Source organism: Phoca vitulina, unplaced genomic scaffold (assembly GCF_004348235.1).
Source record: "Phoca vitulina isolate PV1807 unplaced genomic scaffold, GSC_HSeal_1.0 scaffold7, whole genome shotgun sequence".
Classification (NCBI taxonomy): domain Eukaryota; kingdom Metazoa; phylum Chordata; class Mammalia; order Carnivora; family Phocidae; genus Phoca; species Phoca vitulina.
The window spans coordinates 18284910-18300770 of NW_022589710.1; positions in this window are offsets into that span (position 1 = coordinate 18284910).

Genomic DNA, 15861 nt, shown 5'->3' on the forward strand with positions numbered 1-15861 from the left:
GGTAGGAATACACATCAGTCTGCAATGTAATCAAGTCCTCAGCCAAGAGCTAAGGGAGTTCTCAATCAGGCTGGTACTACACACTTGTCCTGAGTTGGGGCAATAGGATCAAGCATGAATAGGCATTAGATCCTGGCTGCCGTTGGGAAGAGAATCAGGTTGAGTGTGACAGCTCACTTGAGCTGAAGGTAGTATGAGAGAGCTGACAGCTTAGTGTTGGTAGAAGCATGAGCACTTGTAGGTAAGTCATTCTGTCCTGAAGGGGGAGCTGGCTGACACAGCACAACACCTGCTACCCAGAGACACTAGAGGTATTAAAGAAATTGAATCCACTATTAAATACCTTTCTAAAAAGAAAATCTAGATCCAGATGACTTAACTTAAAATTATTCCAAATACTTAAGGGATAAATAACTTCCATATTTTACACACATTGCCAGGGAAAAGTTTCAGGAAGAACCAAGCCATTTTATGAGGCCTGGGTAATACTGGTATAAAAACTATAGAGGGACTTCAGAACAAAGAAATTTCCAAATCTCTCTCATGAATAAAGATGAAACAATCTTAAACACAATGTTAGTAACACAAATCCAATAATATAGATCACTAACGGTTTATTCTGGGAATGTAAGATATATTAAAAAGTTCATTCTGAGAAATAAAAGATTTACAACCACTTAGTTATTCCCCCATAATACTTGAGAAAGTTTTGTCTAAATCTCCCAAGAAGCATGAGGATGAAATTTAAAAGTAAATGAAAAGTACGGATTTTCATGAAATCTGTAAACTTTGCAAATACTAAGCTTAATCAGATGAATTTCTGTTTTCAGCCATAATAATATAACTAGCACTACTTATATTACCCTCCATGCATAAGCAAAAGGAAATTTGTACAAAATACACCAGGCAACAGTTTTTTGGTGTTTGCTTTTTGTTTTTTAATTGAACAACAGGCTGCACAGGACTGTGATTCCTGATATAGAATAACAATGAAACAAATGATACCAATCCTATGATTAATCAGGTATTTTTTTTTCCATTAGTCATGTTTAATAATGTAGTGCAAGGTAGAGGGCCCAAGCAAAATTTAGTGGTCTTGGTAATTTGAATAGACAAGCACTGGAATTCCAGATGTCTGAAGAGTCTAAAGGACAAAGTGCAGGAAAGACGGGAGCTATGTAGAGAAAACACTCTAGAAATCTGCATAGTTATTTCTGAATCTCCTGCTTAATACTAAGCTCTGCATACTTAGGATGAAATTTCATAAGGTCAGTCAAGAGTCAACTGAGAATCTAGCTGCTTAAAAATGTCCAGATCTCAGACAGGGCTGGAGACATTTAAGGTTCAACCAGCCTGAGTAGGGAGTCCTCTTTAATCACTGAGGACATTTTAGAACAATAAACCTTAGAGCAATTTACAACTGCCTTTATACGGCCTAAAACCCCAACTTGAAAGGATAGATTTGATCTCCCAGTAACTCACCTGCCAAACAAACTGACACTCTTAAAACTATAAAATCAGCTCTCAAAAAATGTAAAATCTGTAATTTCCAGCATCCAATTCAGGAAAATGTGACAATACAGGGATAGGTTTTTTTATTCCCAGGAGAAAAATCAGTTAACAGAAACAAGCACATATATATATATAATGGAATGAAATATAATAGAATTATTTACATGAATTAGCACACAAGAAGACCTTAAAGAGCTAATGTAAATATGTTCAAGTATTTATTATAAAATGTGGAAATAATGAAAGATAAAAGATGAAAATATGGAACTTCTAAAAATGAATAGTACAGTAAGTAACATGTCTTTATTCTTTAGCTTCTTTAAGATTTTATCCTTATCACAGGTTTTCAGAACTTTGGTGTTTTAATAAACTTTTTACATCTTACAATAGTATAGTATACTGTTTATAATTAATGAACCAATGTTGACATGCTATTACTAATGCTCAAACATTACTCAAATTAAAAAAAAAATCGAATGTCCTTTTCATGTTCCAGAATCCCATCCACGTTACCATAATTAACCATTAAATCTCCTGAGGCTCCCTTTGACAATTTCTTAGACATTCCTTGTTTTAATAGATTTGACAGTTTTGAGGAATGCTAGTCAAGTATTTTGTAGAATTTACCTCAATTGGATTTTGTCTGATATTATTCTTATGATTAGACTGAGGTTACTGATTTGGAGGAGGAAGACCACAGAGGCAAAATGACATTCTGATCAAATCATATCAAAGGTGTCCATTATCAACATGACTTACTATTCTTGGTGTTAATTAAGCTTAATCATAAGGCTGGAGTAATATTACATTTCTCTACAGTAAAGGTACTCTTTTTACCCCTTTCCTTACTGTACTCTTGGGAAGAAATTCCACACTTTCTTTTCCACTTAATAAGTGGGGAATTATGCTCCACCTCCTTGAAGGTAAAGTAACTTCAGAAAGTACCTGGAATTTTTGTACACAGGAGCTTTGTCTCTTCTATTTATTCATCTTTTTTTTTTTTATATCAGTATGGACTCATGCATAATATAAAATCTGATTCCATTTTTTAATGTTTGTCTGCTATAACTTTAAAGCCACACCACTCCCTTTCCCCTAATGCGTCACATCTGAGGGAGCTGATAAGAAAGTCCAGAGTTCTTTTGGCTCAAGTGGGAGTTTCAAACTTTGCAAGCCTCAGTCTACAGGCCCAAACCCTCACCTGAGCCTATCTCCTAAACAAAATAAAAGCCCAGAGCCAGTCTCCTTTCCTGGCTCTCTCAATCCATTTTGGATCCCAGTATGTCTCATGTATGTCATAAATTTTTTCATATCCTCTTAGCCTGAATATGGCATCATCTGTTGCAACATCCAAAACAAATTTAGATATTTGGATAATTTTTCAGCACGGGCAAAACAGTTCACTCAGGGTGGGCAAAACAATATGGATATTTATTTTATAATTTGAGGTTTGTAATCCAATACTAATATATTTATTTTCTTGCTCAAATTGTTCCAGCTTTGGCCATTGGGAGTTCCTGTATCCCTCTAACATACCTCCATTGATTTATCTTTTATTATTAATTTTTTTAGCACCCTCTTACTTTCTGACTAAAAGATACTCCAGTTACATCTTGTATAATTCCTGTCCAAATCCTAGAAGATCCAGTTCTTTAAGAACTCAAAAAAATAGACATTATATTGTTTCAGATATGGTAGATACTGTATAAAAGGATATTCCTGAATCCTCCCTTCCATCTTTATGACATTACTCTCATTCATTTCACTTATTCCTATGGTATGATAGCCCAATAAGTTGTTACTATCATTGCATTAAACAGTTACTTGTACATCTATGAAGAATAAGAAAAAGATTTTACCTCAATTTTTTCTTCCCCAATGTGACAAAACTTATGTAAATCTAGGTATGTGACTTCTTTCTCCCTGAAAAATGGCTTTTAATATTTTTACAGGCCAGTCTGCTGGAGAAGATAATTCCTCAGTTTTTGTTTCCTTAGAGTATTTCTACTTCTACTTCACTTAAAGTATAATTTCACTAGGTATATATAATTCTAGGTTTCTGTGTGTGTGTGTGTGTGTGTGTGTGTGTGTGTGTGTGTGTGTTTCTCTCAACACTAAATACTTCACTCAGCTTAGCTTACTGCATGGTTACTGACAAGAAGTCCACTGTAATTCTAACTATCTTCCACTGTAATTCTGCTGTTTTAGGATGTGTATTCGAAAAGAATGTGTATCCTTACTTCTCTAGGGAGTTACTTTCCTACGGCTGTTTCAATTTTTTTCTTGGTTTTTCTTTCAGTTTGGATGGGATATTCCTAAGAGTAGTTTTGATTTTGATTTTGATTTTTGTTTTTATTCTGCTTGGTGTTATCTGAACTTCCTGAATTTATAGTGTGGTGTGTATCATTAATTTTTGAAAGTTTTGGCCATTATTATCTCAAATATTTCTTCTGTTACAGTCTTTGTTCTTTTTTTGGTATATTAACTATGCATATTTATACTTTTTGAAATTGTACTTTGATGTCCTGTTTTTGTTTTGCATTTTCTCTTTTCTTTGCATTGTCTACTGACCCATCATCAAGTTCAGACATTTCTCTTTGGTCATTTTTCAGCATACTGATGTGCCCATTAAAGGTGTTCTGTATTTTTGTTATTTTTTTCCCTAGCACTTTCCTTTTCTTTACCTTAGAGTTTCTATCTCTCTGCTTGCATTCCCCATCTGCTCTTGCATATAGTCCATATTTTACTTTAGGGTCCTTAATATAAAATCATAGTTATTTTAAATTTCCTATATGATAGTTCTGACATTTTTGCCATACCTGATTCTCATGCCTACTTTGTTTTTTCAGACAGTGTTTTTTCTTCCTTTTTTAACATGCTCATAACTTCCTAGTGAAAACCAAATGTGATATATAGGAACTGACGTAAATAGGCCTTTGAGAAGGTTTAGGTTAGTCTGCTTAGGAGTTTGCGTTTAATGCTTGCTATAACTGTAGATGCCAGAGCTTTCCTATTTATTTAGTGTCATTGTTTATATTTCCCTTGTCAACTTTGGACTTCTTTTATTAAGTACTCCTCTAAAAAGAATGTCTGTGTCTTTTGGATCTTTCAGCTATAATTCATTGTTAGTATACTGTAACCTTGGTAAAGTGGTAAAGATTGAGGATGGACCTGTGTTCTAAAATTTTATGATTAAATTTGTTTTTTAGTGTGCCTATATTCCTTGGTGTGACTTTCACAAGGGTTTCTTAGTTTTTTCCCCATCCTTAAGTGTGAAAGGAAGGCTAAACGAAGTAGAATGGGAGAAATCTTTCCCCAGATGGAATCAAGTTCTGATAAATTCCAGCCCCCCCCCCCCCACCTTGGAGAGTAGGTCTTTGTTAGTAGAATGATCTGGAATATTTTACAATGGTTATTCTTATTCTCCTTCAGCATAAACATGGAAGACCTTTTCCAGCTCCTTGCTGTGAGACCTGGTATGGTGCCTGGAGGTAAAATCCACAAAAATATAGAGGCCCTACAAGACTGTGGTTCCCAGGAGTCTGTCATTTTCATTGTAATCTACACGCAGCGCACAGCAATTCACCAAAACTACCACTTAACTACATTTACCAATGGCTTCAGCTGCTTCTGTTCTAGGTAAGTGAATCGTGGCTGTGACTCTATGAATTCACCTTAGAGTTGCCTGACTCTCCAGATTTCAGAGTGGTAGTTTGCCCTGAATCTCAGTTCTCTGATGGCTAAACAAAAATCATTGATTTTTCAGTTGCTCACTATTTGCTTTTTGTAAGGATGGAAATAAACAATTTCCAATATCTTTGCAGGTAGGATCTATCACTAGAAGTCCAGCAAATTTTAATATGATGTGGTTTAGTCTGGTTTTCTTTCATTTATCCTTATATTTTATTGAGCATCCTATTTCTGTGGGTTTAAAGTTTCACAAAATTTTAAAAAATACTTGATCACTGTTAAATCAAATTACATCTCCTCCTCCCACCACTTGCGACTCTAATTGCACATATTTTTGATAGTGTCCAACAGGCCATTAATTTGTTGTTTTTTATATTTTCTCTAAGTTCATAACTATTTCATCTCTATCACTTTAACCAGTGAATTTCAGTTGCCTCTGAGACTGCTATCCTCTGCTATGAATCATGTTCCCTGTGCACACAGTGATTTGAAGCAGAATGCCAAGGGGTAATATGGCTCACATCATTCAACTCTCTTCTCACACAGATTACATGCATTCACTTGTTAGAAGGTGGAGGAGGGTCAGTAAAGTATCCTCCACACAAAGAAGGCATTTCAAGACCAAAAAATGAAGCAAACCATTCCAAACACCTTACACAGCGTTGTATTCAAAGTACCCTCTTGATGGGAGGGTGAGGGGAGATCAGGGAACAAAGGATCTGTCACTACACAGTTATTCTCTACCCCATTCAGACTTTAATCCATAAGTTTTATAGAGCGAGGGGCATTGTGGTGAGGCCAGAGGGTAGTTATCGAAAGTGATGCCTCCTGTGCACCACTTTAGGGAAGATCAGAAAGCCTTCCCACATTCCGGTCAGGGCTTACATTAACCTCCATAGGACCTGGAAAACACAGCCTCAAGGGAAATCACTGAACAAGACTGAGGGCCAAAAGATGGGAGTCAGTTTTGCGAGCATTCCTATAACTTCGTATTGCCCAATGTCTAAAGCCACATGTGTATTTCACCTAGTTGCCAAGTATTTACAACAAAAGGGTATCTTTTAGTTCTAGTTATTCCCTCCTGGTTAGAAAGAGAAATGCCTTATGTAGTTTTCCCACAACTTGTAAGTAACAGTTGTTTTTAAAGCTGCAACAATATCAAAAGTGTTGTGTCGTATTTCCTCCATTTGCTACTCTGGATCATTTGTCACATTTTCTGCACTACTTTGTGTCTTGGATCCTGCCCTTCATGCACTAAATCAGCCTGACCTTCATGTCCATTTGCATTAGCTCAGATGACAAGATGAGGAAATGAGATCAAAGTATGATTTGTTTGTCCTTATGCCTCTTTGACTAGCCTTACTTGCCACGGTCTGCATTTCTCAAATGAAGGTCAACGGGTGATGTCAGGTAGTAGTCCTCTCCCCTTGCTAAAGGTCTTGCTGACTTCTGGCAACTGCTTCTTTCCCTTAATACTACCCTCAGAGCAATTCCCTTTTGTTGGTTCCTGCATCAATTCCAACAAATTTGTAAATTATCACTTTATAAATGTCTCCAATTATTCTTTTTATTGTGCCAAATGGGCCTCTGATCACAAGGCTTATGACTGAAATATTTTGAGATTAAGTATTATTCATACTTAGAAACCTACAGTGAGGAAATTAGATAATAAGCTATAGGACACTTCCCCCCCCTCCCCCGCGCACAGAAAAAAAAAAAAAAACACGGTATTTTTTTAAGTCAGTCCCTTCAATGTAATATGAAATAAAAACTGGTACATCCAATGAAGGAAAACACAAACTATATTCCCACCACCTTGTTCTTGAATAATAGCCATTTTGGTGGCAAGCTGCTTCATTTATATTTTTTCTGTATAGTATTATATTCAATTTTGTCAGGCCACATTACATTGAGTGAGAATAAAGATTTGCTGTGAAAATTCCAGGGAACAAAAACATGTGTTTTTGGTACCCTTAATTTTGAGGAAAAAAGTCAAAAATAAGGATTACCTAAGAAAGAGAAAATGTACACAAATTATACTAACATATTAAAATGTAAAAAAAATACTAGAAATTATATTATCATTTAAAAAAAATTCCCCTTGGAAGACACATTTTCAGCTGAAATGCAACTGAGATCCTCACTGGCATCAACTCGTTGTTCAGAGGTTTTAGAAATAAGAGTATTTACTTAGTTGTAGCATGTGTTGGGGAACTTGATCACAAACACGTACCTGCCAATGTATCTGTGAGCTGGACCAGGAGGCTCCTCACCCCCTCCCTTGTCCTTGGAATGTGGGTTCCATTTGCCTTTCTTGCTCCCAGAGCTGCTTCAAAGACACAGCCTTGAGATGATGATGTGATGTCAAAAACACCAGCATGGTACACGTGACTGAGCCCAGTTAGGGCCTCTTTATAAGCTTTTAAGAATCAGTGGACAGGTGCGGGATCTATTTGTCTTGCTGCAACCCCAAATGAGCCTTGTATGTGAATTTCCTCTGCTATTTTTTAAAACTGTCATCTACCCGCCTGGAGTGGCCTCCTTCTGTCTTCAGTTTCCCTCTGCCCTCTGCCCAGGAAAGCTCCCGAGAAGGTGCTTCCCCTACAGCATGTTTCCTTTTCTCTTTTTTTTTTTTCAAAGATTTTATTTATTTGACAGAGAGAGAGAGATCACAAGTAGGCAGGCAGGCAGAACGGAGAGGGAGAAGAAGGCTCCCTGCTGACCATGGAGCCCGACGTGGGGCTCGATCCCAGGACGCTGGGATCATGACCTGAGCTGAAGGCAGATGCTTAACCGACTGAGCCACCCAAGTGCCCCTACAGCATGTTTCCTTAGTACACAGTGATAAAATTAAGATTTCCACCGTAGCTGATCACTACACGATTAAAAGAACTGTCATTACTATTCTCTAATACTCCAGTCATCTAAAGAATTTTTAAACATGCCATTTTTTAATAAATTTGAAAGTGTCCTTCATTTGAGAAATCTTTATAAAAATAAAAAGTAGAAGAAATAAAAACCTATTGTGTAATATCTCATCTATAAAACTGTTTCCCTTACAATATTTCATTCCCTCTTTGTATGTTACCTCAAACATTTAAAAAGTGAAGACTGTTAGAACACAAAAAGGAAAATATTCCTCAGTTTCTCAAATAACATGTTATAAAAAGACAAACTGAGAAATTATATTACAGAAAACACCTGCACATAGAAAGAATGCGAAAAACCTAATTTTAAAAATAATTAAAAGAATATGTGAGTGTATTATGTGTTTCACCAATGTGGTTCCAGGTCTTAAACTGGTGCCAGGTAAATATTAATGTTATCCATTTATTTGCCTTGCACTTATATTTATTATGGCCCATGTAGGAGGTATCAGAAATCAGTTATTAGAGAACTAAGAAATATTTATGGCTTAAAGACTGTCTTTCTCAGTTGACTAATAGAAAACAGAAATCGAAAGTAATGGAGTATGTGATAAACATGATTGGCTCATAGACTAAAGGAAAAAGAATACGTGTGATGGAAAGTTTCAGTGCGTCTGCAGTTGATTATCCCCAAAAGCTAGGGTGGCAGCTAAGGGCCAGATGTCTCAGACAGAAAAACTCAAGGAGATAACAAGGGTACTAAAAAAGTTTGCCCCGCTTCTCATTTCCCCAGGAAGTGTTTTTTTTTTCGTTTTTGTTTTTGTTTTACATCAGCAATTCCTATTTTAAATAGTTTTAACATTCTTAATTGTATAGCTCCCAGGGTCTGCGAAACTGCTCAGAGAAAACAAAGAAACGTATAGAACTATACTGGGTACAAATGATAAGGCCCTTTGAAACACATTTGAAGGCACCAAAGTGGTATCTGTCACATAGTAATACTAAACATAATAGTTCACCTGATGAGTTTTTCATAGTTGTAATATGAACTGTGGCTTTAGTTATGTTAAGATAAGTTGCTTAATTAGTTTTTCCATTAATTGAAATACAATTAAATAATAAATTATTTATTTTTAACTATAATGTTGTAAAATACCTATTATGAAAATAAACACATTGAAATGTAATCAATTTGCATGTATAATGTAAATTATGGAAATTGCTTTAAAAACTTTGCCTATAAATTTTATAAAATGACAAAATTTACTTATAACAAAACCTCATAATAACTTGGTTTTTTTGCTTTATTCATCTCATTGTTTGAATTCAGATGATCAAAAGCATTATGTTTTTCAATTCAGGCATTTTCAAAAACTCCAGGAAGCCTGAAAAAACTTCGCTAAAATCAACAAAAATTTTGACCATTATTAACTTGCCAACATTTCCAAAGGATTATTACAAATTTTTTTGTCTACAGAAACATTTTTATAAAACATGATCTATTTATATCTCTGCAAGTGATTATATTGTAAAAGGGCCATATTGGGATATAAAACTAAATATGTTAAGACTAAATATTATGCATTTTAATATTTTGGAAATTTTATGTATCTCACATATTTTGCATTTTTAATAATTTATTAAACACCTTCATTTAAGCTAAATATGAAGAAATATTAAAAATTGAGGTAAAACTAGACTTTTTAAAGTGTACATGCCTTTAATATTTTGCAAATATGTGTATATGCCCTAGAGGCACTGTAGCCACTAATTCACCATTTATTACTACATTATTTCACTGTATTCCATGGACAAATGTGTGTTGAATTCTTACGGTGTGCGTGGTGGTTATGTGTTTGTATATGTGTATATCATATATATGTGTAATTTATAATTCTTTCCATATTTTAGGTGCTCTGGCAAGTTCAGTAACTTCAGTTGGTAAATGTGATCATGATAAGAACATGAAAATATAGATCTGACAGTTACATTATAAATGCAGAAACTAAAACACGGATGAAATTGTATATATTGATAATGCTTTGGTAATGTATCTATAGCACTGAAATACATGTTGTTTTTAATACATAATACACATATTATCTAAAAGGAAAAGTGTAAAGTACTAGAATATGTTATATACTATGGATATGTGCATGTATTATATATATTTAAGTATATATTAGATTATTCAAAAATGTTTTAATGTTTTGTGTTGTCCTTAGTATTGTTTACTGTACATATTTAATTGCATGCTTACCATATCTAAGGGTAAGGTTTCGATTTTCATTTTGAGGACTTATTTGGCAACCTAGATCAAGAAGAAAAATTAATAGACTAATAATACTAAAAGACTGTGACCCATTTGGAGGTCAATAATATATATCAAACAACAATTTTCTCTAAATCAATGTGTAATCAGTGCACCAAATTTAGATAGACCTACTAATCCACGTAAGGCATAGTAATTAGGTCACTGGGCAAAAGTAAGAGAATCAAAAGCAGATGAGCTTTTACTAAGGGAATACCACTTACCCTAATATCCTAAGACCTAGCATCCACAGTGGTTGCTGGCCCTAAAATATATGCTGTGCCAAAAAGCAATAAGGCCTCATTGTTGCCAAAGAATTAGTATGACGATCCTACTCCTGAGAATTTAGCAAACTGAATATGCTGAGGTATTGCTTCTACTCCTCACAAAGCTGTCTAGGTATACTGCAGGGAGTCAAATTATAGCTAACATCCTGCCCCAACCCTCCACCCTGGAGTCAGATTCTGCGGAATACTATTATTACTGAAAGCAAAATTATTGTCCCACCATCCATTCAAGTCTCTCACAAGTACATCTGCTTCATGAAAATTTGATCACCAGATTCCTACCTGCAAGTAAACTTGGGGAATGTAATATTTAGGTTGCTTGTCTCTACAATATAGGTAGATAAGCCAGGAAAGTGAAGTTTGGTGTTTTATAGTCTACAGTTCTCACCATGGATTTCTTGATTTCCCAAATGGCTTTGCCTGTAATCTCTTACCCTCTGAGAACCAAGACTGTTTATTTCAAATGCTTAGGACACATCATTTTCCCACTGTTCTTGCAAAATAAAGACCAACATCTTTAATGTGACCTACAAAACTCTGCCTAGTGTGTTCTTACCTTCTTCAAGGCTCTGTCCTCAGTTTTTCCCAGCATCTTCCTGTGTTCCAGCTGCTCTAGTCTTCATTTCCTTAATTATTCTTGTTTCCCTCCTCTGTGAGGTCTATGTGTATAATGTCTCCTTTGTTTAGAAAGCCAGACCTAAGTCTACCTTTCCACTCCACTTAATAAAATTCTATCTTTCTTTCAATGATCAGGTCAAATATCACTTCCTTGACAGATGGTAGAGTATAATATCTAAGACTGAGAGCCCTAGAGCAGACTGCCCAGTTAGAATACCAGCTCCACCACACAATCTGGTGGAGCCTTAGGCAAATTATTCAAATACTTTGTGCCTCAGTTTCTTCATCTATAATGTGGGGAAATTCATGCTATTTTCCTTATAAAATGATTGTGACTATTAAATGAATTAATACATGGTAAGGGCTTAAAAAGTAGAATAAGCACTTGACCAAAAAAGCAGTCAATGTGGCTATTCTAACTATTACGCTTCAAGGAAATCTATCTTGATCTTATCTTGATCTATCTTGACTAGTTGTTTGTTTTTTGCTTTTTCCAAAATGCACTTAGATCCATCAGAGATGTAGTTTTACACATATTTGTGCCACACCAGAAATGAAAGATTTTCAAGGGTAGCAACCATGTTGCTTTGAGTCTCAAATGGTGAAAAAAGACATGGCACATAATAGGTGCTCAACATTTGCTGAATGAATGGATGGAAATCACGGTGAGAAGCTTCACCTCAAAATTTCAGTATCTAACAACATTCATATAGTGATTTATGATTTTATGATGTTGTGGACTTCCTACATTCCTCCATCCACTGTAGCTTTTAAGATGATCAAACAAATGTAGTACTTTATAACTTCACACCTTTTCTATTTCTTTTTTTTCTCTTTGCATTTCACTTTGGGAACTTTCTATTCATGTATCTTCAAGCTCATTGATTGAGCTCTATTCTACGGATGGGCCATCAAAGTATTTTTCATTTCTGTTATACTGTTTTTGATTTTTAGTTTTTCCTTTTGATTCTTTATCAGAGTGCCCATCTCTCTGATTGCATTGCCTCTCTTATCTTGCATAATGTCTTCTTTTCATTAAGGCTTTTACCATTTTAATCCTTATTATTTTACATTTTACAGAGACCCAAAATCTGTGTCTTATCTGGGTCTAATTCTGATATTTGTTTTGTCTCTTCAGATATTTCTCTCTTGTCTCTTGTAATTTTTTGTTTCACTCCAGATATGAAATATTGGGTAACAGGGACTAAGGTCAATAGGCCTGTAGCATGGGTTTTAGGTTTTCTGGGGGAGTTGGGTTGTGTTAAATGTTTTCTGTAGCCAGAGGCATCAAATTCTTCTAGTATCCCTTTTCTGATATCTCCTGTTATCTTAGTTCTTCCTTAAGAATTTGTCTTTCAGTAGATCTGCCCACAGCTCTTTCAGTTGTAACCTACTGTTACTATACTGGAGTCTTGTAGGAGTGGTGGTAAGATGTGGGGATGAAAAGCATTCAGTGATCTTATAATTCAATTTTAGTCTTCAATAGACCTGTGTCCCTGGGTTATCACTCTTACAACGGTTTCTTAGCTCCTCTTTCCTTAAGTGAGACAGCAAACCTGTTGAGGAGGGTCTGGAATCTAGAGAATGCCTTCGTCCAGGTTGGCTAAGGCTCTGGTGAAGTCTTTTAACCTTATAAATTAATCATTTTTTTAATGGAGAATGCTCTTGGTGTATTGTATTTCTTGATGATTTCTTTCTCCTCCTTTTTGCCACAGCTAAATGAGGATCTTTCTTGGCTTTCCACTCTGAGAACCTGGTGGGGTTCCTGGAGGTAAAATTCCACAGAAGTGGGGGGCCTTAGATTCTAGTTCTAAGAAATGTTTTAGTCTTGTGTTAATCCATACCTAGCCTCCAGCAAATCATCAAAATTAGGATTTAAAAATACCCAACAGTTAATTGTTCCAGTTCCTGTGGTCCAGGTTAGCTGATTTTGACTGTGACTCAGAAGTCATTTGTTTCTCCAGAGTTTTAGGTGGTAGTTTGTCCTGAAACATCAACTCTAAGATTCAAGAAAAGTCACTGATTTTAATATTTTTATTCAGTTTTTTTCTAATCATAAAAATGATTGATACTTTACCTGTCAAAGATGGAACTGGAAGTTTAAAGGCTTTGTAATTTTATTTTATTTTTTTTAAAGACTATTTAGTTATTCATATTTATTTACTAATTAGAGAGCACACAAGTGGGAGGAGCAGAGGGAGAAGGAGGGAGAATCCCAATCCCCAATCCCCGACGCAGGGCTCCATCTCAGGACCCTGAGATCAGGACCTAAGCCAAAACCATGAGTCAGGTGCTTAACGGACTGCACCACCCAGTTATCTCAATGCCTTTGTAATTTTAAATATACTCGAACATCAGTTTCTTATCCCATACTCCCTCAGTTATAGGAAATATCTATTGATTTTCTACCTTGTAAAATGAAACTATTACTGTCTTCCTTCTACTACTTTCATTTCCCAACATAGTAAATCACTTACATATTAAATAAATCTACTGCATATAGTGTATATGAAATGCACTATTACGTATGCCCATGAGAGCAATAATTTTTGTTTTGTTATGATTCACTACTAAGTCCCTAACACCAAGAGGAATATCTGAGATACAGTATTAATTAATATTTATCTAATATTAATTAAATCAATTAATATTTATTTAATAAGTGAATGAATCTAAAGACAACTAGTTGTACCATCAAATAGCTGGCAATGTATTATAAGAAATGAATAAAACATAAATATATTCAAAGACAGATATTGAAGCAAATGTGTAGCCCACAATGATTTCAGAGTAGTTTCTTTAGAAAGGCCAAATGATTATCTTTCAAAGTATCTCACAGAGCATTTACCTTGGTTTTACAGACCTAAAAGTAAAGTCAGAATGTTGCTTGTAATGTCATCAGGGACAGAATTATATGACTCACACTTATAAGAATAATAAATATTAAAAAATATTAATTGAATAGTAAAATATAATTGGCAAAGGACCAGAAATTTTCTTCTCTTCTAAGTATTTTCTCTATGAAATCATACCATATGTGGAAAACTAACATATAAAGAGAAGATTGCTTACTGAGCATGAAATCAAAACAAAAAGTTTGCTATATAATTGACATGTTCACCAACCAGTATCTAGCTAAATTAACTAGATAAACATATGTCCACAAAATTTTCAATCAGGTGAACCTGTAGGCCAGAGCATCCTATTCCCTAAGAAGTACTTCTATTAATATAGTTTCTGCCTTATTACTTTGATGATTTTTTTGTTGTGTTTCCATTTCTGATCAACATTCCCACTCTGATTAATGCAATTTTTAAAATGTAGGTTTTTATCATACAGTCTGTTTAACATACATTCCCAAACTTGTTGAATTGTACTTGTTTTTAACATTATTTTTGTTTTGATTTTGACTCATTATCCATTATTTTAAAATTTTAAACCCAAAATAGACCCCATCCAAAATTTTCATGTTTACAAAGATTCTGTGTAACCTACTATATTGGCAACTACATGTTTATAAATAATGACAGCATAAAATAATGTAATATGTGGTAAAAGAGAATTACAAAGGAGTAGCATGATTATATGTGAGAAGAGGAAATAATACAGAAATTGGAGAAGTCTTCATAAACAATATAGATTTTATTACTTTATATTTTACCCAACCTCCATTGTGCTATAAAGTCCTACATTTAAGCAGGACATTTAAAAAATAGAGAGAGAATGAAAAAGAATGATAGCACAGTGATTAAAAAGATAAATAGTGTGAATTACCTCAGTTCTGTCATCCTTCTAAAGCACTGCATCAGGAGTGCCTGGGAGGCTCACTCAGTTAAGCAGCTGCCTTCAGCTCAGGTCATGATCCCAGGGTCCTGGGATTGAGTCCCACATCTGGCTACCTGCTCAGCGGGGAACCTATTTCTTTTCCCTCCCACTCCTCCTGCTTGTGTTCTCTGGCTCTCTCTCTCTCAAATAAATAAATAAAATCTTAAAAATAAAGCACTGAATCAAATAATGTCAACATTCTTCTTCATTAATTATGTTTCTGATTAGTTTTAAAAACTAAAAGAGGGGCGCCTAGGTGGCTCAGGTGGCTAAGGGTCCAATTCTTGATTTCGGCTCAGGTCATGATCTCAGGGTCTGAGCCTCTGGGCTTGGAGCCTGTTTAAGATTATCCCTCCCTCTCCCTCTGTCCCTCCCCCACCTTAAAAAAAAAAGGAAAAAGAAAACTTTGGCTGTTTTAACTAATATAATAGAAATTGTTGCCGGATTTCCTGAAGATATATTTTAATTAGTTTTACTAAAGTATAATTCACATGTAGTAAAATTCACCCTTTTTTGTGCACGGTTCCATGAATTTTGACAAAATTATACAGTAGCATAACAATCACAATGCAGATATAAAATATTTCCATCACCCCAAATAGTTCCCTTGTGACCTGTTGCAGTCAGTCCCCCCTTCACAACCAGCCCCTTGCAATCACTATTCTAATTTCTACCATAGTATATAACTTCAATTAGAATGCTTTTGAAAAAGACAGTGAATGCTATTAATAATGATAGTGGGAAAACATGT